At 36.4% G+C, this 27,207-nt stretch overlaps 1 long non-coding RNA gene across 2 annotated transcripts in view; it reads left to right on the top strand.

Annotated features, from left to right (window-relative positions):
* Nucleotides 1–19,717, top strand: part of LOC126953281 (uncharacterized) — a 118,545-nt gene extending 98,828 nt beyond the window's left edge. For both annotated transcript variants that reach the window (XR_007725172.1, XR_007725173.1), the window contains 3 exons: nt 13,939–14,139; nt 15,308–15,535; nt 19,391–19,717. This is a non-coding gene — a long non-coding RNA (uncharacterized LOC126953281). The remainder of the gene's footprint in view (nt 1–13,938; nt 14,140–15,307; nt 15,536–19,390) is intronic.
* Nucleotides 19,718–27,207: the final 7,490 nt, after the last annotated feature.

Genomic DNA, 27,207 nt, shown 5'->3' on the forward strand with positions numbered 1-27,207 from the left:
CATGGCTGAGAGTTTCAGCTACGATGAACAAATGGAAAGGGATCATAGACTTATTTCTGTATTTGGATGCTTTGGCCCACCGTACAACTTCAAGGATTGTTGGAATCAGTCCATCTCTCTGCTTTACTAAGTAGCTGCCAGATAAAGCTCTAAATATGATAAAATATGTGTCCATTAGGAGTGACTGAATTCCACAACTAGACTTTACCTGAAATTGAAATGATAAAGTTTTCATTTAAAGTAAATACATAAGTTGACAGGTTTAGAAACTGCCCAATAAATAATAACAGTAATTTTGAAATTTCCTCCAGAAACAGGAGTTCTAGCTGTGTGATAAAAGAGTGAATTTCTTAAAAATAAAGACCCATAACCTGAATCTCTAGTTAGATACTTACAGCATGGTTAATTGCTTTTAAAAAATCCTTTTTATTGAGATATAATTCACTTACCAAAAAATTCATGCTTTTACCATATATAATTTAACTAGTACATAGTATATTCACTATATATAGTAGTATATAGAATATTCATTAAATAGTATGCAGCATATGTACAACCATCAGTTCAATCTATTTCTAGAACATTTTCAACACCTCCCCCCCAAATAAATGCTGTATCCATTAGTAGTGTTTTATGGGAATTACTGCTGGAAATGTCAGGGAACTTGTACTTTCTCTCTAACTTCTAATTTGAATAAACTTTCGTTTGTAGTCCTGAAAAATCAACTTAGATTTTTTTCATCTCCAATTTCCATGCTACTAAGATTCTTTTCTATAGATAACCAAAATATTTCAAGTATGTAGTGAAATGTAGTGTAGTTTAAAGAGTTCGGCACTAAACTGGATAGCTTATTGTGTTAATGACCTAAGTCCCTTAAAGTCTCAATACTTTATTCTTACTAGAGTGAGATAAATAGGTCACTGCTGGGGACTGCGTTGTCCTGAGTGTCATGCCAGCAGTCATATTTCTTGTTCAAAACATATATAGAAAGTTCAATCATAATACCTATAATGATATTAATAATAATGAGACAAAAGAGGAAGAAGGAAAGAAGTAGGAGGAAGAAAAAAATTTATATAATAGACTGATCACCCTACTGTATTAAGAATTTTCATATACTTCTCATTTATTAACTTGTCTATCCTCAATGCAACTCTTGCACATAATTAGCATAACATAGCATTAAGCATAACTTGGTTCCAACCAGCAGAAAGCAACTCAGCTTCTCTCCAGAAATACAAGGAATCTTACTGAGAATATATCTAGAGGCTCCAGACTCAATGGGAGGCTATAGGACCAGCTAGATGCAACTGAAGAAGGTTTGTCAGCTAGAAGCAACCAAAGAAGCTACTGAAGACTCAGTGACAGTATCTATATCAGTACTCATGCCCCAAGTATAATATGGAAGCTATGCCACTGCTACTACTGCTGCTGTGATGAATATGACCTCTTGTTTTCCTGATACCATTACATCAATTGCTTAAGATTCAACAACTAAGAAACAAGCACCTGATTTGCTGAACTTGTATCAGGGTCCATTCTGTGACTGAGTAAGTGAGGAAAAAGTCTGTTTGGCTTCTGTCATGGTTAATTTTATGTGTTCGCTTGTCTGGGCCCAGGTGCCCAGATATTTGGACAAACATTATTCTGAATATTTCACTGAAGAAGTGTTTTGTATGAGATTAACATGAAAATCAGTGTATATTGAGTAAAGACAATTAATCTCCATAATATGGGTGGGCCACATCCCATCAGTTGAAGGACTTTCACAGAACAAAGTCTGACCCCTACCCAGAGCTAAAGAGATTTCAGTTGGAAGATTGCCCTTGGACTGCAATTCTTCCCTGAAACTCTAGCCTGTAGGCCTGCTCCAGTAGATTTTGGACTCTAAGCCTCTATGGTCAAGTGAGCCATTTTCTTAAAATAAATTTCCTTTTATATACATACATCCTATTGGTTCTATTTCTCTGGAAAACACTGAATAGTACAGCTTCTTTTGTAGGACGTGGCTAATATCTCCAAAGGTTTCTGAAAAACTATCAATTTCTCAAATTAAATTGGGTTACTAATAGTAAGGGGCTCAATGAGGAACAGTCAGAAAGCTAGAGATGTTCATTACACATAATAATATACAAAGATAGTGTTGAAGTTCTGACGGGGAAGGGCACATTAAAGATATGAAGCTAATCTGGAAAGAAGTCACAGGATGCTTCCTAAAGGAAGAGACAGAGGGAGAGACATGAACTGGAGTGGAAGAAGGAAGGTATTCTAATTCAGGGGAATAAAAGTGGACACAGTCTCTCACTGAGGCAAAAATACAACAGCATGTGAAGGAGATGATGTTGTGCCAGACCCTTCAGCAGCCTGAAAGCCTCTGCTTTCTGTCTCTTGCAAGCCAGCTGCCATGTAAGAACTGCAACTAACTCAATGCTGTGAGAAGTCCAAACCACAGGGAAAGGTGTTGGGGGCGGGGGGAGTGGGGAGCGGAGGGAGAGAGAGAGAGAGAGAGAGAGAGAGAATGAGAGAGAGAGAGAGAGATGGGGGAGAATGCACACAAAGAGCACCTATGTGCAATACATGTGAGTGAAGAAACCTTTTAAGAAGTTGCTCCCCAGCTGCCCTAGCAATCCAAGTTGATGTCAAAGATTAAAGATGAATCACCAAGTTGAGCCCTTCTTGGACACCTTAGCTCCAAATCATAAGTCAAATAAAATGGTAGTTTTATGCTATTAAGTGGGTTTAGAGATGCATTTATCAATGCAGGAGTAAATTCCTGGCACATATATCATCTATTAATATTTGATGTATGAATGGTCAGAGAAAAAAAATCCCAGATGTTAGTGAAGGAAACAAATGATCAGAGAGATAGGATTAAACTAGAAAACACATTGCCACTGAAGTCCAAGATATTATTGAATGGGATGGTGGGAACAATATATTCAACAGAGAGAATAGTGATGCAATGAAAATGATTAATTTTGTTGAGGTCCATACTGATCTCATATAGAACAATTTTTGTGAGTGAAGAGCAAAACAAAAATTGAGCCAGAATAAGATTTGTTTTTGGCAAATTAATAATATATGATATTTTCAAAATATTATGGTACTTTAGACTATTAACAACTATGAGCAAGTTCAAAGAAAGATAACTTACTGCTTATTTTACTAGCGTGAGTTTATTTTGTAAAGGATATGATTTATAAATAAAATGTATATATCAATTTATTTGAGAAGCAATAAAATATATGTATAAATTTATCGTACAAATTTCAATTTATAGAACTTACAACCACACAAAAGCAATGAAGCTGTCTTAATGAAAATAAAAATTTGAAATATGACCTTACAAGTAATGGTTACTATCTAATATCAAGTCTCAGCAGTCCACTGATTTGAATAATTTGTTTTGGATGCACAATATTGAGGTGCTCCGTGGTGCTTCCTTCATTCAACCACTGTTACAAGAGTGAATATGCATACACCTAAAAAGAAGGGTATAAAGTTATAAACTTCCTAGTGAATACCACATTTGTAAGAGTTTCAAAATATAGGTAGAGATGGCATAAGAAGCTTTATTCCAATATCCTCAAAAAGTTAGCCTAGGAGTTAAGATGAGTATCACAGTCTCTCCAGTGTGTTAAAATATACTGTATATTGTATCATATATTTTTTTACTTTTTAAAATAGTCCAAACTTGTTTAGAAATTATATTTCTATAAACATTTGTGTGACTCTGGAAGCTTCTCTGTAGAACACTTGTAAAACTACTGGTTTAGATTAAACAAAAAGAAATCTTCAAGGCACTTTGCTTTCAGCATACTATTTTAAATATAAAGCAATTTCATCTGCGTATACAAATTATATTCTCCATGCTCTAATCTGGTTTTATTTTATCTTTAATTGCAATTTTACCAAATTTCAAATAAAAGTGTTCTTTAAATTTTTTAATATAAAACTTCTCATGAAAAGTAGTAATTTATTTCTGTATTATCTGCTTTTTAGAACTTTTTGCCCTTTTTTGTATAAAGATCTTGATGACAGGCTGTATGGCTCACTAAATTCCACCCAATACCATGCAAGGACAATGGGATAGTCTTTCAGTTTGCTTATATTATTAGCTATTATGTCAGTATTAAAGATATCAGAAAGCATTTTAGCCTCATAGATGAGGCAGACAGCAACTAAATAAGTACTGTCACACCTGTTAGTCTCAATCAAGACTTTGGGTATCGCTAGCAAAGAAGCATGTTGGGGCATGAGTAGAGGCTCAGCCGTGTCTACTTCAAGGTTGGAATTGCCCTAACCCTGCAAATAGCTTGTAATATGGACACCTCTGTTTTGGATACAAGAGGAAGAGAACTATTCTGATGTTACAGTTTATGAAATGTAACACCATTGTCTGGTTCTGTTATTAAGTGCAGTTGTTCACACCTAACCACATATTTATCATCTTGCATTGTTATCTCAAGATATTTATTCTCTAATGAATCTCTAATAGCTTTATGCAGGAGGTCTTGTCTCCCCTATTTAGCTGTAAGCTCTTTGAAGACAATGGGCAGTGTCTCATAATTTTACTTGCCACTGTACACAGTAGTTTGGGTCACACAGTAGGCAGGCAATAAAGGTTGATTAACTACTTAATATAATACTTATGAACCTCCCCTCTCATGTCAGTGGCCATGCTAGGTACTATGTGCACAATAGTGAATATGGTTCTGTTCCCTTCAAGAATTGCAAAAGCAAAAAGGCATGTACACACACACACACACACACACACACTCCTATATATTGCTATATATGATTTTCTGGATTACAATTGCATTAGAACTTAGTTGAATCTCAAACTTGTTGTATTATTAATATTACCATAGATAAATCAGAGTTTTGCTGTTCACTTACCAAAGACCAAATAAAAATTTTTATAACATGATTAATGTGAAAGTGTTAATCATGTTATAAAAATAGAGAGACTTTTATTCTAAAGAAGAAGGTTTTTATTTATTTTTATTATAATTTTGAAGTCTAGGCATAATAACTTAGCAAGGAATCGTAATTTAGAAATTAATAACTTAGTGTGAAAATTCTTTGTATTTCAGTTCTTCATTATATTTTCTGAATGATAAATTCTGTTAAAGTTTTGTGTTCTCTAAGAAAAACATTTAGAAAATGGTTCATGTTGAGGACTTCTCTTCATTGTGCATTATAAATATAAAGAAACTTAAGGTAAATCTTTATGCCACTGAAGGATCCTCTTCCAAGTTGAAACTTACCTTAAAATCTGCATGGTCTTGAATCTCTTGAACTCTGAGCCTGCCCTGAGGCCCAGGATTTCCTATTTGCAAGCATAGAACAAAGAACATTAGGAAAAACAAGATAGAAAATCAAAGAAGAGATAACTGAAACCTGGGAAGGATGGTAAAATACAGATGGAGTTTTGAGATGAACGTTGTATTTCATCCTTCCCTTCATTTCCCAGAACCTCTCGGCTTTCAGTATGAAGCAATGTCTTTGCTAGGGACCGAACTGTGTTTCCCCCACTTTATATTTTGAAGCCCCAACTTCCCATGTTGCTGTATTGGAGATAGGGCCTATAAATAAGTAATTATGGTTAAATGAGGTCATAAGAGTGGGGCCCTGATCTGGCAGGTTTAGTGCCCTTATAACAAGAGACACCAGAGAGCTTGCTCTCTCTCTCTCCCCCCTCCCCCAACTTGGATAAGCACAAAAGAGAGGTCACACGAGCACACAGTGAGCTGATGGCAGCCTGCAAGCCAAGAGAAGAGGCCTCAGAATGAAACCTGCCTTATCAATACCTTGATCTTGGACTTCCCAGCCTCTAGATCTGTGAGAAATAAATTTCTGTTGTTTAGGCCTGCCTCTCTGTCATATTTCATTATGGCAGCTGGAGAAGACTAATATAGTCTTCAAGGTTCAAGCTCTGAACTTCTTATAAGTGGTAAATCTCCTTCAGGATAAAACCGAATTGGAAAATTCTTGATAGAGTTCACAAAATCTCTGAAATATGTGCTAATCGGAAAGAAGAGCAATTTAATCTCTCATAGTGATAAATTTCAGCATACTGTATGATTAAGCACATAGATAGATGCCTTGCTACTAGCAAACACCATTTCCCAGGAGGATTCAGGCCTGTCCGGGCTGACCTGACTATTCAAAGGGTGCTACATGCCTCAGAGATTGATATTTGGATATGGGGATGGATTTAGATTCAAATTGCTGGCATTTGGATTCATGCAGCTATTGGCTCTTTGATCTACAACCCTGAAACGAATTCCGAACCTGAAAAATACACTAGAGTTAGGATGAAGCAAAGTAGGAAAGGGGCAAATTGATGTACCCACTTTCACTAGTGACTATTGCCGTATTGAAGAATATTGAATTTTGGAGGTAATTTTTTATTACACTGTGATACATATGAAGTGGTTGTGATTTAGACACGTAGAGAGTTGCGTGAGCTTTCCAACGAAATTTAAACTTTTTGGTGCACAAGACTAGCATTTTTATTTTGTTTTCTTTGTTTGTTTATGTATGTATGTACTGAGACAGAGTCTCGCTGTCTCCCAGGCTGGAGTGCAGTGGTGCGATCTCAGCTCACTGCAAACTCCGCCTCCCAGGTTCACGCCATTCTCCTGCCTCAGCCTCCAGAGTAGCTGGGACTACAGGTGCCCACCATCACGCCCGGCTAATTTTTTGTATTTTTAGTAGAGACAGGGTTTCACCGTCTTAGCCAGGGTGGTCTCAATCTCCTGACCTCGTGATCCACCCGCCTCGGCCTCCCAAAGTTCTGGGATTACAGGAATGAGCCACCATGCCCGGCCAGCATTCAGCATTTTATAAAAGTGATAAAAATAGTCTTTTAGGAGGTACTGAATTAGGAGATAACAGTGAGATACATTTATTTTAAACTGAGAGTCAGAAGTAGCTGGGGAATGTCAATTTAATAAATGAATATTTTATATTCTCAAAATCACAAATAGCAGCAAATACAGTAGTTGACTTAGGTTACAATGTGCTGTGATACTTCAGTGAAAAAAGATTCAACATTTTACCGTCTATATATTTTTGTGAACATTAATGACTGATTTTTTTTTTTCCCCTGGTCTGTTTACAATTGTATAGATAAAGGCATTGTATCTACAAGAGAGAGAAATGTTACAGATCGATCTTAACCATTCCACATGGACCCAAACTTGCAAGCCAATAGCAGGAATGATGAAAACATTCCTTCTTCTACAAGGAAGATCAAGTTTAAGTTTACAAAGAGACAAACAATCCATTGTTTGGAGTTGTCTTTCCCTGGTCAAAAGATCTTTTTCATGCTTAAAAATGCTTATGACATTTTTTAATTGAGGATTTCATGCTTCACACTTCAAGTCAACGAATTTTCCTATAAGAAAGAATCTTTGTGTGGAAATTGAAAAGAAACTGGTTATTATGCCATTATTATTAGCATTATCTATTGAGTCATGAAAAATATGACATATATTGTTTAAATTTTCTAAGTGAAATCTGTGGTTATTTTCATGCCCTTTCTGAAATGTCTGAGTTTTAGGAAAAATTTCCATCTAAATCAGAGACCAACAGAACTTGAAGACATGGTCTTAGAAGAGATAGTTTGGGAAAGAAAATTTTACATTTCCAGAATATCGTAATCATCCTTTCTCATGTCCTTTAGTTTCTTTCTCTTCTGCTGAATAGGAAGCAGTTGTGTTTATCCTTGAAAAAAATATGGCACAGATGATTATTAACACTTTTGTCTTTTCCTTTGCCTCTGCCCTATTGCTGTAGTGACTCACATCTAAATATGCCACTGACAGTTGATACAAAAAGGCTAAATTTTAGAATTCTGCATGGTGGTTCAAACACTTACCACTCAATATACAGAATTCATGGAAAAGCTTGATATCCTTCATTCTGAGATACCTAAGAAGGTAGGCCCATCCTGTTCCCTATTGTATTAAGTTTCATCCTTCGTTGCCAAAGAATTGATCCTGATATAAGTCCATCAGAGTAATTTTTAAAAATCTCTTCTTAGCATCAAAATCTATCTTGTCACCTCTTACTCTTAATAAGCCTCAAGTACATAATGGATAAATTTGGTAGGCCACAGGGGATGGGTGGGTAGGCCACCTTCCCAACCCTTACAACTCAGGAGTATGCTTAAGTAGGGATGATACTACTTGAAGTGCCTTCTCTTTGCCTAACTTTTATCTGTTCAGTGAGATATTCAAACAGGTGATTATCTTCCTTAGGAGGTAAAGGGAGGAAGGAGAAGGGAGATGAAACACCTGGTTTGGGGGAAGGGATTGTTAGAGAAATAAAAGCTTGAGGAGGATTTTATGCAATTTTACCAGATGTTTTTCCACATCATACCATGAATTCTTTAATAAAATCTGCCTCTAATGCATTATGAGTGAAATATGTTTCTGGGGTGGGCAGAAGTGCTGGCTTCTGATCCATGTTCACGTGAAGACCTCCATGAGAGGTCACCACGTGTGAGCAAAGAGATGCATCCACAGTAGGGCACAGCCACTTCTCTCTTCTTTCTATACAAAGACTCCTGCCCTTCCTGAAAACTTGTTGACTTTTGAGATAGTAGCAACTTTGGAAGAAGAATTGTTTTGAAAACTTAACCTCTCTAAGCCTCATTTTTCTCATCTGTGAAAGGGGGATAGTAAAAATACCTGTCTCATAACATTGTGTGTATTAAATGAGATCATATAAATAACTTCCTTAGCATAGTACATTACCTGTAGTTAAGTACTCAGTATCTGTTAGATATTCTTGTATGCTGCCTTAATAGAAAAGAAAAGTCTGTAGATCTGTATGACTTATTTCTAGTTTAATAAAACAACTGGACCAACTCTGTCCTGGAACACTGGTCATCATGAAACCCAATAAGCAATCAAAACGTTCCCCAAAAGGGAAAAATATGGGCCAAAGTATCATGTATATTCATACACACACATAAATAACATAGAAATTACAGAAAATAAAAGAGGAAGATTAATACTAGAATCAGTTTGCAGACCTCTTGAAAAGAAAGGGGTTTAATATTTCTGAAGAATAAATCCTTTCAGTTTACTCTAATCCACATTACTGGAACACTGAAAAACTAACAGATTCATAGTTGAATCAAAAAAAGAGCTCTACATCATGATTCTATAAAATTGTTTTAGTTTGTCCAGCTTAATATTTGAATCCTAGATTATCTGAGCTCTTATTCTGGGACTAGTCCAGCTAATGTCTTAATATTTTTAATTTCATTTAATTTTCACAGTCTCTCTGGATAAGTAGGTATTTTCAGCTCCATTTTGCAGATGAGAAAAATAATTGAAATAAAACATTTTTCTGTTTTTATGTTTTCAGTCTTTTCTTCTCTCCCGTGTCTGTGAAACCAGAATTTCAAATCTTTATAAATATTTCTTGCTTTATATCAAAACGAAATAAAATAAAAGCTGGATTTTACTGGGACAAAACAATATATGTTGAATTTCAAAGGCAATACTAGACGATATGCAAATTTTCATGTGGTAGTTAACTGAAAATGTATTACTTGATTGTATTACTTAATATGTGAGTCCTTCACATATTGAGAATATAAATTTATTTAGGGTAGAAATAAAGGAGATGTTTTTTGAGACAGATGTTTGAGGAGAACTGTTGGAGCGCTATGAGTCTACTTTCTACCCCCAGCCATGGGAATGAGGGGTGCAACTTCTTAACCCTAGCTCTTCTAAGAGGGACTTCAAGGGGCCCACTGTAGAACATGTCATAGGGATGTGATGCAGTAGGAGGCTGTGAGATGTATTGCTGGAGGCAACAGTGGGGGGTTGGGAACAAGCAGCCAAATGAGAGGTACTGTCTGCATCAAGGGAGTTGTAGCTGGAGAATCTACCTAGGGGCCAAGTCAGCTTTTATGCTTTTGTGCTATAATAACAAGGCACTTGGATATGGAGGACACATGAAGCTATCATTAAAAGCTGGTGTGATGCCAATACAAATTTTAAAAATGCATAAAAAGACCTCTGGAAAGATCTTCTCATCTAATGATAAAAAAGATGTTTTATCATTAGAAATGAGTATGACATTTACTGAAAATTATTGTTTGATAAAATAAAGCCTCTGTAGAAAAGGTTCTAAACATAGTGATATTACTTGATCTAAAGAGGAGGTAGAAATTACTGAATAACAACTCTCAGTCATGAAGCATTTTAACATAGAGGAGGTGACCAGCCACTAGTCTGCATCTTTTTACCCCAGATTATTGAGGATAATTTAAATTGTTGCAAGAAATTTAGACACAGTAACAGAAAATTTTTCTGAGGGTGAAAGATTAAACAATGGTATATTTCCTCAAGTGGCACCAGTGGCAGATCCTTGGCACCATCTTTCAAGGTTTGTTTGAAAGTTGTCCCCCTTGATTGCCAAGGAATGGACCAGTTGGCCCTTTAAATTTCCTTCTACTCATATGAGCCAATGAATGCCATCAAATAATGAAGAGTTTTCTCTTGTGCAAAAGTAGGCATAATACATTTTGCACTCTTGTGCAAAAGTAAACATAATCATTTGCATAATTATGCAAAAGTAAGCATAATAAATTTTTCTGAAAGCTGTTAAACCTTTTTTTATTATATGCAGTGCTTGCACTAGGGGAGACTAAGGTTCACACATGGGTAGCATAAACCCATATAATTATACTACATGTCTGCAAATAATTAATTTTCTTTGTGCATGTAATTTGTGTGTCATTGCCCAAACATCCTCTTTCAAAAATGTAACTCAAAATGTGTTGAATGGGGCATCAAGCTTTTTAGGCTTCATGGTGACATATTTCAAGAATAAGTTATAACAGACATGAAAGTCGACAGTTGGCCTGTCTTCTGTGGGGCCCAAGAGTAGTTACTGGATGAGTGAGGAGTAATTGTAAAGACTGAAGGAACTATTGAGTTCCAGACAGAAAATTGCCATATCATGAGCCCATAGCACGCAGGAAATTGGCAGCCAGCCTACAGAGCCTGCACTGGGCGGGTGGACCTTACTACTGCTCCATTTTTTAATTTAATTTAATTTTTTTTTGAGATGGAGTCTCACTTTGTTGCCCAGGCTGGAGTGCAGTGGCGTGGTCTCGGCTCACTGCAACCTCTGCCTCCTAGGTTCAAGTGATTCTCCTGCCTCAGCCTCCTGAGTAGCTGGGATTACAGATGCATGCCACCATGCTTGGCTAATTTTTGTACTTTTAGTAGAGATGAGGTTTCACCATGTTGGCCAGGCTGGTCTTGAACTTCTGACCCCGTGATCCACCTGCCTCAGCCTCCTAAAGTGCTGGGATTACAGGTGCGAGCCATTACACCTGGCCTTACTACTGCCCCTTTCATCCCATAAACTGGAGATGCGCACCTCCTACTGTGTTTTCTCTTTCCTTTCCTTGTCACTTATGACTATAACTCGGTATGGAGACTGACCATCTTTTCACATCCATACACTCTGATTGGACTCCCTAACCTTTCTCTCTTGATCTAATACAGTTTTTTCCCCATAGCAGTGACGTAGTTCAAATCTGTCTACAGCAGCATGTTATCTGCTCCTAACATTCTTGGGCTGGGGCCAAAATGATGTAACACTGCACGTAAAGTCCAGGACTGCTTCTTGCAGCAGTAGAGCAGCTTGCTGTTGACTATGGAATGTCATAAGACTGGGTGAGCTCAGTGGTTCATAGCTCAGGGCAGTATTATCATAGGGTAGGGTTTTGTATTTGTGTGGAGGCCATTACTATTTTGTAAGTAGTGTCCAGGGATGCAAATGTCTTGCAATGATTGGGATAGTCCAGCACTACAAATAATTGTTTAACTTCATATGCCAACAGTGCTTCTGTTGAGAAGCATGTTTAGATTTAGAATTGTCCCATGTTGGCCTGAACAGCCAGGTACCAACCTGAAGTCACTATGACTCTTTGCCAAGGAGATTTCATGTGGAAGAAATGCTTGTTTTATATTATTTGCCCAAAGCATCATGCATTACTTATAAATGGTAACAATTTATTTCATCCATGAAATTGGGATCCTACCAAGGGATACAGGTCTTTGAACATTTCTACCATTCTAGTTAAATAAAATACACATACACACACACACACAAAACACACACACACACACATGCACACGCACATGTGTGTTGCGTTGATAGAAGGTTGATAGAAGGTTGATAGAAGGTTGATAGAAGTAGCTATCATTTAGTGAAAAAAATCACTTGATTTGTAGATTCAGAAATTCTTCATTTTGAACACCTCTTCAGCACTTGGTAGGATGCAACCTTGGCCAAGATATTAGTTCCATTTCTATATCTGTAGAGGAAATATAATATAGTACAACGTGAATTGCTGAGAAATTGTTTAATGTTGTCCTGCTACAATGGCTTGGTGATTGAAAAATGGTCACTAATAATCATAAATGATAATAACGTTAGGAGTAGTGTAATTATTCAGAGTAAGAAAAACCTGAGCTGTAGTATCTTGAATCCAATTGATACTCCATTCAATGTGACACAAAACATTCTCATGTAAAGTAAATATAACTTAGTCTTGATGGGATGGTGAAAAAGATAATACTCTATGGTAATAAATGTACAAAACTTCTGTGGAGGAGGAAATGTGGTAAAGAGGAAATTATTTTGTTTTCTGGTACTACTTTTTCTCCTAATTAATTATACGGCACCTTTCCAACACAGGTTTTGTTGTCTTTAACTTTAAAAGCTGAAGACCTCTTTAAGAGCTAAAGATTCAATTACTCAGTAATATAATATTACCCATTAAAACCCCCTACTGTGAGTTTTGTTGCTGTGAGCTTTCATTTAGAAGAACTATTGTGTAATTAGCAGCATCTTGGTATAATTCAGTTTTGGAGGGTGAGAACATTGAAACCATAGGCGCTCACTCTATTCATCCATCATGTACATCTGTTTACAAGAAAGAGCTATACTATGTTGAAGTACAAATATCCTTAGGAAAAAAGTGCGTAACAAGATGACTTTTTGAATTCATATAAGACAAATAATGGTCCTATGTCATTTCTTCCTATCAATTCCAGATGCATGCGGAGATTTACCAGACTTTCCAGTAGTTGCTTTGTTGTTCATGTCCCTAGTGAATCTACAAGAAGATCTATTGTTCTTTTAAAAGAATACTTTGTTGCCTGGCCTCCCTAGCACAGCTGAAATTTCAGGTGCAGTGGTTGGTGTGTTGGCCAGGGGTGGTGGTGGAGAGTTGCCTTAGTTCCCTTGAACTATATTTTCAAATTCTTTAATGGACCTTAGCAAATGCAGAATTAGTTTTTAGTTGTGCCTAAAGCAATTAGCTAGAGAATGTTAAGTAAATAGAATGTTTGAGAAAGAGCAAATTTCTATTTGCCTTTTCTCATTGGGATCCTGGACTTGAGAATTTGGTCCCTTGCCCTACTGCCTCATTTATAACTTTTGTTCTTGATTTATAGGAATAGGGCATATACTCGTTTCTCCATAAATGTGTAGTATTGGAGCCCAATTGGTTTAATAAATCTCTTATAAAGCAATGAAAATGTGTTTTTTTTAAATAGAAGTCTTTGGAGACTATTAGCTAATTAAATAAATTATACACAAAGATTAAACAGTGTAGAAAAATACAAACTAGAATTATAGGATAAATTATTTTATGTTAAAAGTCAGGAAACAACAGATGATGGAGAGGATGTGGAGAAATAGAAACGCTTTTACACTGTTGGTGGGAGTGTAAATTAGTTCAGCCATTGTGGAAGACAGTGTGGCGACTCCTTAAAGATTTAGAACCAGAAATATCATTTGATCCAGCAATCCCATTACTGGGTATATACCCAAAGGATTATAAATCATTCTACTATAAAGACACATGCACATGTATTTTTATTGCAGCACTGTTCACAATAGCAAAGACTTGGAACCAACCCAAATGTCCATCAATAATAGACTGGATAAAGACAATGTGGCACATATACACCATGGAATACTATGCAGCCATAAAAAAGGATGAATTCATGTCCTTTACAGGGACATGGATGAAGATGGAAACCATCATTCTCAGCAAACTAACACAGGAACAGGAAACCAAACACTGTAAGTTCTCACTCATAAATGGGAGTTGAACCATGAGAACACATTGACACAGGGAAGGGAACATCTCACTCCAGCGCCTGTTGGAGGGTGGGGGGCTAGGAGAGGGATAACATTAGGAGAAATACCTAATGTAGATGATGGGTTGATGGGTGTAGCAAACCACCATGGCACCTGTATACCTATGTAACAAACTTGCACATTCTGCACATGTATCTCAGAACTTAAATTATAAGTAAAAACTTATTAGTATTTTATAAAAATTAATTATGCATGTGTTAATACTTCATTACTGTATCACACTATAATAATTTGTTACATGATAATGATATATTTATATTTAGTTAATAATCTTGTATAATTTATAGTTTTCATAATTTTGTGTACAGGGGAAATGTTAGCAGTCAATGAACTCAGGTGATCAGAAAATAAAACTTTGTTATCTACATGAACATTATTCTTATGGAGGCAGAAACATTTATTGAGACAATGTACCCTTCACTCCTGTTCTCAAAGTTGTATTTGCATTCTGAAACATTTAGGCAAGTGTGGACACTCTTCCCCATAAGCCATGGCTCTACATACCCAAACTGTTGTCTGTTTGTGCGAGAATACACCAATTTTTCCATCTGGTGCTCAGTACTTCCAGATACCTCTGAGCCGTCTTCATTTCTGCCTGCAGGCCCCTTCAGGTCCTGGCACAACTGAAATCTGAGCAAGGCTAGTTAAAGTGATGACATCCTTTGCCAGTTCATTATAAGTGATTTCACAATCATAGTGGCATAGCTGCCACTTTCAACATAAAAGGTTACTGAAGAAATTGTGGCTGTGAGCAAGAATAAAAATGAATGATGCTATTAGGTGCCAAAGAACATGATCCTACCTAGGAACACTCAGAACCATTTGGGGAGAGTTTTCTGAAGACTAGATTGGGCAGAAATAGAACCAGAACGTACTGTTGGTTATGTTGTTATTACCTTATCCTACCCAGAGGTTAGCGTAGTGTGAAAAATACGAGTTGTACTCATCTTTCTAAAAATGTGTAAGATAATAAAAATTATACATACACAATGGATAAGAGATTTTCATCAAACTTTCAGATCTCAATTCAATTTCTTTTTTTTTTTTAACCCAGATTTATGTAATTTTTCTATCACCCTTGTGTTTTCAGTTCCCATGGACAGCTCTTCAGAAACTCATGAAGACATAAGGTTCTTCAAAAGAGGAGACTTTCAGAACATGAGCAGGGAAATTATCACTTGATAGATGACAAGCATTGTGAGAAACAACAGTTTTCCCTCCTTCATTCCCTTCCTGGTTATCTTTCCTGTCACATGAAGAAGAAATGAAACACCAGAGAGAATCAAGTTATCATCATCTACACCAGTCACTGTCACTGGTTAAGTATTGGTTTAATAGTCCATTCTTCATATAAGATGATACCTGACCCACCAGTCACTGTACATGCATTTTGAATTGTTTCCCACACGTGGCATTGTAGAAGTGTCTTGGTCACTGTGGGGGCTGCTACTCTAAAGCAGGAGTTTTCAATCTTCATTGTTCTTGTTGCAGAACCCTTTGTTTAGAAGCCCAAGATGTAAAACAGATGAAAACAGAGCTGCTTTGTTAGGAAGAGGCACATGAGAGGGATCACAGTGTTTCTCTTTAGCTCCTCTGAGGACTTTGAAGACCCCTGCTCTAATGCAACTCTAACTTGTTGATTGCAGCAAGATTTAGGAACACTATGAGTTTGTCCTGAAAGGCAACTCTCCAAGTGGGGAGACACAGATGATTAAGGGGCTCTGTCTCTGTTTCCTTTAGTTTCATATTCATCTTAGTTCTTGCACATGTCAGATCCACTCTCATCCTCATGACATACTCCTGGTAAATCATAGGCTCTGAGTTTCTCATTACAGAGCTGATTGGTTGTAATTTCCTGCAACTAAAAGCCAAGTGATTACACCCCAAACTTTAAGTTCAAGGAAGGATGGAGATTAGGCTTGTTTTCTTCAGGGTGTCATCCCCATTGTATAATGTGCCTGGCATACACTGGGAATTCAATAAATATATGTGGACAGAATTGAATGAAGGCACACATGGACAACCAAGAGACATGAAGAAATATAAAGAGTGCAATAAATTAAGTGCATAGCTTTCTAGAGCAGCGATGGCACTCTCGCCACTAAACTTATGAACTTGTTTGATTTCATTATTCGTTTTGAGTCAGATGCCCCCCAGAGGTTCTACTAGCTTTCCCTGGGCTCTTATGACTTACCTCCTGGCCTGCTTTTTCTTAGTACCATCTTAAAATTACCTTCCTGGATATATTTTATATACTCTTCTCTATAATACACCTTGGCATGCCCATGATTAAGACAAAGAGAGCATGATACTTTCCCACAGCTAATGGAGTGCTGGCCTTTGATTTCTGGGAATTTTTGTGTGATTACTTCTTTATTCTGTCTAAGAACTACCAGAAATAGGTCAGGCGTGGTGGCTCATGCCTGTAATCCCAGCACTTTGGGAGGCTGAGGTGGGCAGACCACCTGAGGTCAAGGGTTCAAGACCAGCCTGGCCAACATGGTGAAACCTCGTTTCTACCAAAAGTACAAAAATTAGCTGGATGTGGTGGTGCTACTCGGGAGACTGAGGCAGGATAATCGCTTGAACCTGGGAGGCGGAAGCTGCAGTGAGCCGAGATTGTGCTCCTGCACTCCAGCCTGGGTGACAGAGTGAGACTTGTCTCAAAAAACAGAAAAGAAAAGAAAAGAATTACCAGAAATAACCTCATCTGTCAGGTTAACCCCTCCTTCTATACCTAGTGAATGAGCTTTACTTGTGTAGTCCTTAATGTGTAGCCATATCTAAATAGAATTCTAATAAGAGTGATATATATATAGAGGCATAGGAGAAAAGTGATCCTCTGAAATCTATAGAAAGCACTCAGAGTGAGAGGAGGGTGGTTGGAAGGTAGAGTAAATTGAATAACGACCCCTAAAGGATGCCAAGTCCTAATTCTTGGGACCCATAAATGTTACCTTAAAAGGAAAAAAGTATTTGTAGACGTGATTGAGTTACATATTTTGAGACAGAGAGAATATCCTTGATAATCACGGTAGACCCTAAGTGCAATCACATGTATCCTAAAAGAGAGTGGTCGAGGGAGATTTGACACAGACAGTAGAGAAGAGGATACACACACAGAAAAGACAATGTGAAGAGAGAGTCAGAGATTGGAGCAAAGAAGACACAAGCTGAGAAATGTCAGCAGCCACCATAAATTGGAAGAAGCAAGGATGCAGTCCCCTCCTAGAGCCTTGGGAGTGGGTATAGCATTACTGGAGTCTTGATTTTGTCCCGGTGATACTGATGTTGGGCTTTTGGCACCCAGGACTGTGAGAGAATAAATTTCTGTTGTTTCAAGTGACCAACTTTGCAATACTTTGTTACATGAAACAAATACAGCAGGAAATGCACCCCTTTAAGATCTAGTATTACATGTCTTCAAGCTGCTCATTGACAAGTGTTGCTAGGTTTAGGCACATCTACTGTGTGTGTGGGGGGTGAGTGGGTGTGTACATAGTTACGTACATCCATATATATATATGAAGAGTATCTGTATTATCAGCTATTTCCTTATGGTTGAAATATGTAAGAGTTTTCTAAATCTTGGGGGATAAGAGAGAGAAGTTTTTGAGAGGCCAGACCACCACCATGAAAAACAATTTTTTAAAATTTTTGTGATGGAGTCTCCCTCTATCACCCAGGCTGGAGTGCAGTGGCATGATCCAAGCTTACTGCAACCTCCACCTCCTAGGTTCAAGCGATTCTCCTGCCTCAACCTCCCAAGTAGCTGGGACTACAGGCGCCTGCCACGACGTCTGGCTCATTTTTATATTTTTAGTAGAGATGGGGTTTCACCATGTTGACCAGACTGGTTTCAAACTCTTGACCTCAAGTGATCCACCCACCTTGGTCTCCCAAAGTGCTGGTATAATAGGTGTGAAGCATCATGCTCAGCCCATGAAAAACAATTCTGATGTATAAAATAGAGAGAAATATAAAATGTATAAAATAAAAGGATGAGTGTGAACCTGATATCACTCTGGGGACAAATACTGTTATCAGACATTAGAATTACTAAGTAGACCTAGGAAGCAGCCTTCTCAGTGGGTTAGGCAGTTAGGTGCTACTGGGATGATAAGGAAAATAGACTAGGGGATTTAGCTGTTAAATAAAATACGATATTTGTAAATTTATGCTAAAGTCTATGTTACCTTGCTGTGCAAAGCCTCTGATTTTTATAAGCAACAAGTTCTGCCTGCCCTCATGCAGATGAATACCTGGAGAATACCTATGTGGATCAAGACCTAGTGCAAGAGGCACTTGTTAATAAAGGGTAGTAAGTAAAAGACCCTGAGGGTTGACACCCCTGGTCCGACAAACCCTCTGTTGGTGAAGCTTGAGGCACCAGCTCTTAAAGGCTTCGGTTGAATTCAGGCCATACTTTTCCCTCTGAGGGGCCTTTTCATGACTGGGAACCTTCTTTCCAAGAGACCAGGCTGGAATAAAACACCTAGTCTTGGCCTCAAAACAGAATGAAGACATTGGGCTTTCTTTAAATTGTGTTCTAGTCAGGGCTTTCCACAAAAGTTATAGATGGCAAAGTTCCTCTAAAAGTTCTAGGTAGTGAAAAGTACAGAATAGCTATCGACATTTTAAAGCCATCTGTGCATGAGCTTTAAATTCTCATCATGTCATGTTAAAAACAAAAAAACAAAAACAAAAAAACAAAACAAAAAAACAAAAAAACCAGATTGTTCACACACAAGCACTTACAATTTCGAACTGCTCCATGGTTCTGGAATTCTGAAAAAATCTGTGTAAGTTCTCGAGACCAAAACTCATCATTCTGATAGATTTGCCAACTTGCTCTACACTTATATACAATTTCCATAGGGCCTGCCTGCTTTTGTGGTAAGGTAGGAACCTCCAACTTGCTGTTCAACTTGCTAATTTTCTCACTCAGTTAATCACAAGCTTTTTATAATTCTATATCCCAGAGACATGATTGTGTTGTCATCACTGTAGTGTGATAAAGGGACTTAGCCTTACCATGATCCTATAGAATGTTTGATTTCCCCTAGCTTTTGAAGTTTATAAAATCACAGCTTCCAGCAATGTTTTAATACTTTTCTAAAGAAACAGCAAAGACATAAAACTCATATTTGCTTGATTCTGTTCCGTATTACAGGCCTTCAAAGTTCAGTCTCCCTGGAACTCCAGAACTCCGCACTCTGTAAGATGAATAGCTAATTGGATCCTAGCACATGAGGAAACACTGGCAAAATAGCGGTACATACCGAATATTTCTTTTTATGATTGTAAAAGCAGTCAAACAAAGATGTACATCTGAAACAATGGTGGAAAAGCATGCATTAAATTGAAAAGCATAGTCTTCCATTTGTAAGTAATTTTGTTATGTGCTGCTTATGGGAGATTGTTTAGTTAAAGCTATATTACTGCAAAAGAGAGTCAAACAGAGACAGCACAGCACACTAGTAAAACACACTAAAGCTTTTAATTTCCTCATTCATTCATTAAATAAATATTTTCTTAGAGATTATGTTTGGCAATATGATACATTTTTGTAGAAAAATGCAATAAGACAATAATAAAAATTGTCTTATAGAAACAACTTCTGCTCTTAAGAAACTTATAAAATTTAAGACACAAGGTAAGGTATTAGTTACATACTGTGAAGATAATGATTATTAACGTTTATTGGGCTCTGTGCCAGGTACAAGATATTAATATAAGTTAATACTTCTATTCCTCTGAATAGTCATCTAAGGAAGGTAGTGGTTTTCTAGGTAAGAATTGTGAAACCCAAAGCTAGTAAATTAAGTCAATTATGAAGCCAGGATTAAAATTTAGGTAATTTGTCTCCATGCCTATCCTATGCTATCTCACTGTGCTATAATTAAAGATATAGTTGAAAGAATGCTTCTTGTTATAATGTATAATTAAATACAAATGAAAAGCATTAAGATAATTAACCTTCATTTCAGGAGATATGTTGTAAATGAAATTAGTCATCAAAAGTTTTTTTTGGAAGTGATCAGCATATATAACTTCAATAAGGTTCAGTTTGAGTATAAATGAAAATGAAGGATGGTATTTATAGGTTAAAGGCACAGAGGTGACAAACAATGAGGATGTTCAAACAGACATGAACCCATTAGTTAGAACGGAGGGTATACAGAAGGAAGTAATGGGAAGTGAGGTTCTCTCTCCCAACATTTTATTATAAAATTGTTTTAATACTCAGAAAAATGAAAGAATTGTATGTAAACATAAATATCCCACTACCTTAATTCTATCAGTTACATTTTAGTATATTTGTTTTATCACATATCTATCTGTCCCTCTTTCTATAAGCCAATCCATCTTAATTATAACTCATTTCAAAGTAAGTTGCAGACGTCAGTATATTTCACCCCTAAATACTTCGTCACATATATCAGTGAGTTCAATAGTTGTTTAGTGATATTTTTGGAAGTAAAAGTTATATATAATGAATAAGCAAATCTTAAATATACCATTCAATGAGTTTGACAATTTCATATACATTTGTAAAATAAACCTTCATCAAAATAAAGAACGTTACCATTTCCAAAATTTATCTTTTGTTCTTATCAGTTATTTTTTTTAATTGCCACCTCAGAGGCAACCAGTGTTGCAATACTTTTCAACCATAGATTAGTTTTCCTTTTTTAAGACATCATATAAAAAGAATTTCTTTCGTGTATTTTTTTCATTTAGTATTTTGTTTTTGAGATTTATTCATTTTGTGGTATCAGTAGTTTGTTTCTTTTTATGGGTAAGGTTCCATTACATGAATATAGTACTGTTTATGTATTTGTCTATTAATAAACACCTGCATTGTTTTGAGTTTGAGGCTATCATGAATAACAGGTGCTACAAATATTCCTGTATACATTTTCTTTTCCTCAGAAAAATACCTAGTGGTGAAATTGTTGGGTCCTAAAGTAAATATGTGTTTAGTTTTATGAGAAACTTCCATATCTTTTTTCTGTTTCTATTAAAAATACACGAGACCTATGGTTACTCCATATTCTTGCCAACATTGGGTGTGTAGGATAGAAGTTAAGTGGTAAAGAGTAAATACTGACTAGATTGTGAAAAAACAGAATTTATTGCTAAAGCCTCTATCTTAAGTAGCAGATAGTCACTGGACTGTGGACTGGAAGATTGCCTGGGGAATGTGATGTTTGATAAGATTAATCTGGTGGTGGGGTACAAGATGGTGCTTGAAAAGTAAGGACTATAGACAGAGTCTAAGAAGGTTGTTGTAATAATTTAGGCATAATCTAATGATGACTAAAACCAAAGCAATGGGAATTTGAAAGTAAGAAAACATGAAAATCTTTATGAGGAAGTAATCTAAAGTATTTGATGCCAATAAATATATGGGTAAATGAAGAGATGAAAAATTCCAAAATGGGTGCAGGGAAAACAGTGTTACCATTAGTAAGTATAGACAAACAAAAGAGAGCATTGGCTTAGTGATCATCAGGTTATTGGCAGTATGTATCCACAGACCAGCAAAATGACCATCTTTTACTGGGAGGAAAAGTAAGAGGCAGGAGGTTTAAGCAATAGAATTGGAATTAGGGAACGGTCACCTCTGGAGAAGACCAATACTGCTTACACAAATTGGCTTGGAGAAAGAAAAAATCCCTGTCAGTTGCTATAGAAGCCAGCAATCAAGAATTTACCTACAAACACCATCAGATACAAGCTGTTCTATTTGCAATGCTCTAGATTTGCACCTTCTGTCTCTCCTGCCTGGAATATGTTTCCTTCTCTTCTCCACCTGGTTACATGAACTTCAAAGCCATCATTGAAATGTTGTTTTATATGTGGATTCTCCCCTGACTGCTATGGCACTTCACCCTCATATTTATCACAAAATTCACTGTGCTGTCCTGGCATTGTAGACCTCTTATGCTTCTGTTCTTGTACTGTTCTCTAGCCCAGTGTTTGATACTTAGATGCATAAAGACATTTGTAAATGAATGAGGTACTTCAACTTCTATCCTTTCTGCTTCAAAGTTTGTTTTCTTTTAAATTACTTTCTCATCCTTCCTTCTTTCTTAGGGAAAAAAAATAATTCTTTCTTCCCTTCAAAATTAATAATCTCCTCTATCACTTCTTATTATCTATCCACCACATGTGCTTTTATTCATCACCCTGTATATATTATTTCTTTTGCTTCTTTAGTATTATCAAAAAATTATATACTTTTATGCACGCTCAAGTCCTCTCCCATCCAAGAATAACATTTTGCTACCCCTCTGAGTTATTTTTCTAGGTATCTCCTTTTTTTCATAACCAAACTTTGAGATAAAGAGTTGTTTCTGCTGCTTTTTCCTGTTCCTCACTACATACACCTTTAAAAACCATGACTTTGTCTATTGCTCCAACTGCTCTGTGGAAACAGTCCTCCCAAAAGTCTCCTACGGTTGATAGATCCAATGCTTTTGAATCCCTCTTCAAATTCCCCAATACCTTTGTAGTATTTGACAGTGTTGAAAATCTTCACCTCATTGCTATTCTCTTCTTTGTGGCTTCCTTAACATTTTGCCATCTTTAACATCTACAGTGTGACTGCCACAGTACTAGACACGTTACAAATGTTAGCACATTTGACCAAAGCACTGATTCTTCTCCAATCTCCTTCTTAAAAATAGAACATTGTCCAGCATCTTTACCTTGCATTCAGATTTACTTTTAGTTATTCTCACAAAATGTTATCATTTTTCCTACTGTCTTTTCAGTCCTTCTAAATCCACTCTACTATTGCAGTATCCATTGCAACTTAAACTCTCTGAAGGCATTCCTATTAATAGTAGAAATAGTTATGGGACTATTTTTCTAGGATTATTATATATTTATGCTTCTATGTTATAGGGTTATCCTATAATATAGTATCCTTCATCAAAATGTTCTTTATTTTGGTGAAGGTTTATTTTATAAACGTATATGAAATTGTTAAACTCATTGAATGGTACATTTAAGATTTGCTTATTCATTGTATATATGAAAGCGTTAGACAATTCCAGTCTAACATAAAGTGACAACTTTTTACTTAACACCAATAATATGTAATTTAATCCTAGGAATAACCTTGCAATATATAATTATTTCTACTTATAAGAGAACTTAATTTCATATATGTTAAATAGTAAATATTACTGGTATATAATGCATACAGGATGAGCTGATTTGCACATTTGCTTAACCTCCGTCTTTCATCTATCTGAATGTCCTTACTGTACATAGGATATCATATTATCCAAATCCTAACCATCTGTCAAAGTATACTTGAAATGCCATCCCTTCCAAGTAGTTTTATTTTCCCTGATTATTCTGACTGGAAGCAGTATTTCCCCCTCTGAACTCACATGGGATTTAAAAACTTATTAATAGACTTTTTTTTAGAGCACTGTTTTGTTTATAGAAAAGTTGAGCAGAAAGTACAGAGTTCCCTCTTTCTCCATATATAGTTTCTTTTATTAACATCTTGCATTACTGCGGCATATTTGTTGCAACTGATGAACTAATATTGGTACCTTGTATTAACTAACGTGCATAGTTTACAGTAGGGCTCATTCTCTGTACTATATAGTTCTATGGATTTTGACAAATTCATATGTCATATATGCATCATTATAGGATCAGGCAGAATGCTTTCACTTCCCCCAAAATCCCTTATGCTCCTCCACCCATTCATCCCTCTCTCTCTCCCCATAAACTCCTCACAAGCACTGGTCTTTTTTTTCTCTAGTTTTGTTTCTTCCAGAATGTTACGGTTAGAATCATACAGAATGTAGTTTTTTAAGACTTGCTTCTCTGTTTCACTTAGCTAGCAATATGCGTTTAAGTTTTCTTGCATGTTTTTTCATAGCTTGATAGATTATTCTTCTTGTTGCTGAATGATATTCTACTGTATGGATGTACCACAGTTGTTTATGCCTTTACCTATTGAAACATATCTTGGTGACTTTCAGTTTTGGGCAATCATAAATAATGCTGTTATAAACAATTGCATGGACATAAATTTCCAACCCATTTGGGTAAATACCTAGAGTTTCAATTGGCAGATAATATGGTAAGAGTATGTTTATTTTTTAAAGAAGTGGCCAAATATACTTTCAAAGTAACTATACCATTTTGGTCTCCCACCAGCAATTAATGAGAGTTCCTTTCACACATCTTTGTCAGTATTTGTTGTCAGTGTTTGTGTTTCAGCTATTCTAATAGATGTGTAGTGTGGTATTTAATATTGTTTTAATTTGCATTTCCCTCCTTGTATACAATGTGAAGCATCTTTTCAGGATCTCACTTGCCATTGGTTTTTCTTCATTTATGAGGTGTCTCTTCACATCTTTTACCCATTTTTAAATTGAGTTGCTTGTTTTACTGTTGAGTTTTAAGAGTTCTTCGTATATTTTGGATACAAGCTCTTTATCAGAGAAGTGTTTTGCAAATATTGTCTTCCAGTCAGTGCCTTGACTTTCCACTCTTTTAACGGGGTCTTTTGTAGAGCAGATCTTTTTAATTTTAATAAAGTCCAATGTATTACATTTTTCTTTCAGAAATCATGCTTTTAGTGTTGTGTGTAAGTAGTCATTACCAAACCTAACATCAGCTAGTCTCTTATGCTATAGTCTATAATTTTTAATAGTTTGGAGTCTTATATCTAGGTCTGTGATCCATTCTGAGCTAACTTTTGTCAAAGATATAATCTGTGCTTGGTTCATTTTTTAAAAACATGTGAATATTTTAGCACCAGTGGTGTAGAGACTATCCTTCCTCCACTGAATTGTCTCTGCTTTTTTGTTATATGTCAGTTCACTATATTTGTATGGGTCTGTTTCTGGGCTGTTTATTCTGTTCCATTGGTCTATTTGTCTGAGCTTTCACCAGTACCACACTTTCTTGATTTCCATGGCATTTAAAATAGGTTACCTAGCAATTTCCCTATATATTGTGTTATTTTTGTACCTGGCTTATCTAACCAAATAGACTGGATGCTCTTTGAGGATAGGATGTTTATCTGACTTATTATCTTCTTTCCCATTTCTTCTAGTACAGTGGTTTGTACATAATAGGTCAAAAGAAGTATTATATAAAGCAATGTTTCTCTCCTTTGTATGTCACAAACATTTGTGGAATTTTAGACAAATATATAGATACTACTGAAATTTACAGAATAAGAGTTCATGTATTTATATGTTTAAAAGCCCAGTGGAAAAATCCAATCCTTAGCCAGGATTGGAATAGTGAGATTAGTAGGAGTAGGAGTTTAATTTAGTAGGAGTTACAAATTTGTTCAACTCTATGTATCTCTAATATCACCTGTGAAAAATAGAAGCCTCTCTACATCACTATAAAATTTAAATAAGTTAATATATAAAATGCCTTGCATTGTTTCTAGCACATGGTAAGCATTTACTAGATGTTAGTTTCTTTCTCCATCTTTTAATCCTCAAAATGTAATTATTCACAGAATGTGTCTTAAGTTGAAATGTTGAATGACGAAATCATAGACCTGCAGATATCCTGTTTCCCACCCATTTGTTCCTCCTTTACTTAGGATATCTTCCAAAGCTTCCCACAGTCCTAGTCTCCATCTCTCCTTTATTCTGCTGAGCCCTCTGTCATGCAGACTCTGATACTCCATCACTAAATTAACCTGCACAACCATCACCTCTTCCCTTGGCAGAGCACCACCTTCCTTCAGCTTTGTAGCTCTGTGTCTTTCCAAAGTAATTTTGAGCCAATCTTAATAAATTCCCTCCCCTCCAGTATGGTTAAATAGCAGCTTGCAAATGCCATACATTTCAGCAGCTCTATAGCTCCCACCATAAATGCTATCTACCAAAATATAAGAAGCCATCCCTGTTTAAAAATACCCAGCTGGGTGTGGTGGCTCATTTCTGTAATCCCATCATTTTGGGAGGCTGAGGCAGGTGGATCACTTGAGGTCAGGGGTTTGAGACCAGTCTGGCCAACATGGTGAAATCTTGTTTCTACTAAAAATACAAAAACTATCCAGGCATGGTGGCAGGCTCCTGTAATCCCAACCATTCAGGGACCTGAGATAGGAGAACTTGAACTGGGGAAGCAGAGGTTGCAGTGAGCTGAGATGCCACAACTGCACTCCATCCTGGGAGACAGAAACAGACTCCATCTCAAAACAAAAACAAAAACAAACAAACAAACAAAAACCAAAAAAAAAAACAAAAAAAAACCCCAAGCTATCTGTACCATAGTTTGAAAAAACAAAACACAAAACACATTTTATTGAGATACCTGTATAATGCAATTAATCAAAAAATGGAATTTAAATAACTTACTTCCCATCTAACAGCCTCTGAACATCCACAAAGAAAACAAACATTTATATACAAATGTTGGCTAAATACTTGTTTTATATATGGAACTAACCAGATGTAAACATCTCTCAGGCAGCTACTGGCACAAGTCTTACGCCACATGCCAGGAGCAGTTTTAGACTTTGCCCTTGAGGAGCTTACAGTTTTAGAAGAGATGGACAGATATAAAAACTGTAGAACACTTTGTGTTCCACTACACACTTTGTTAGATATAATTTTGATATCAGACTAATGTGGTGTATAACAGTACTTTTCAAATATTTATAAGCTTATGAATCTCCTGGGAATCGTTTTTTTTTCTTTTTATTAGAGTGATTTGTTTTCTTTTTATTATTAGAATTATTATTATTATACTTTAAGTTCTAGGGTACATGTGCATAACGTGCAGGTTTGTTACATATGTATACTTGTGCCATGTTGCTGTGCTGCACCCATCAACTCGTCAGCACCCATCAACTCGTCATTTACATCAGGTATAACTCCCAACGCAATCCCTCCCCTCTCACCCCTCCCCTTGATAGGCCCCAGTGTGTGATGTTCCCCTTCCCGAGTCCAAGTGATCTCAATGTTCAGTTCCCACCTA

This window comes from Macaca thibetana, chromosome 4 (genome assembly GCF_024542745.1).
Source record: "Macaca thibetana thibetana isolate TM-01 chromosome 4, ASM2454274v1, whole genome shotgun sequence".
In the NCBI taxonomy this organism is placed as follows: domain Eukaryota; kingdom Metazoa; phylum Chordata; class Mammalia; order Primates; family Cercopithecidae; genus Macaca; species Macaca thibetana.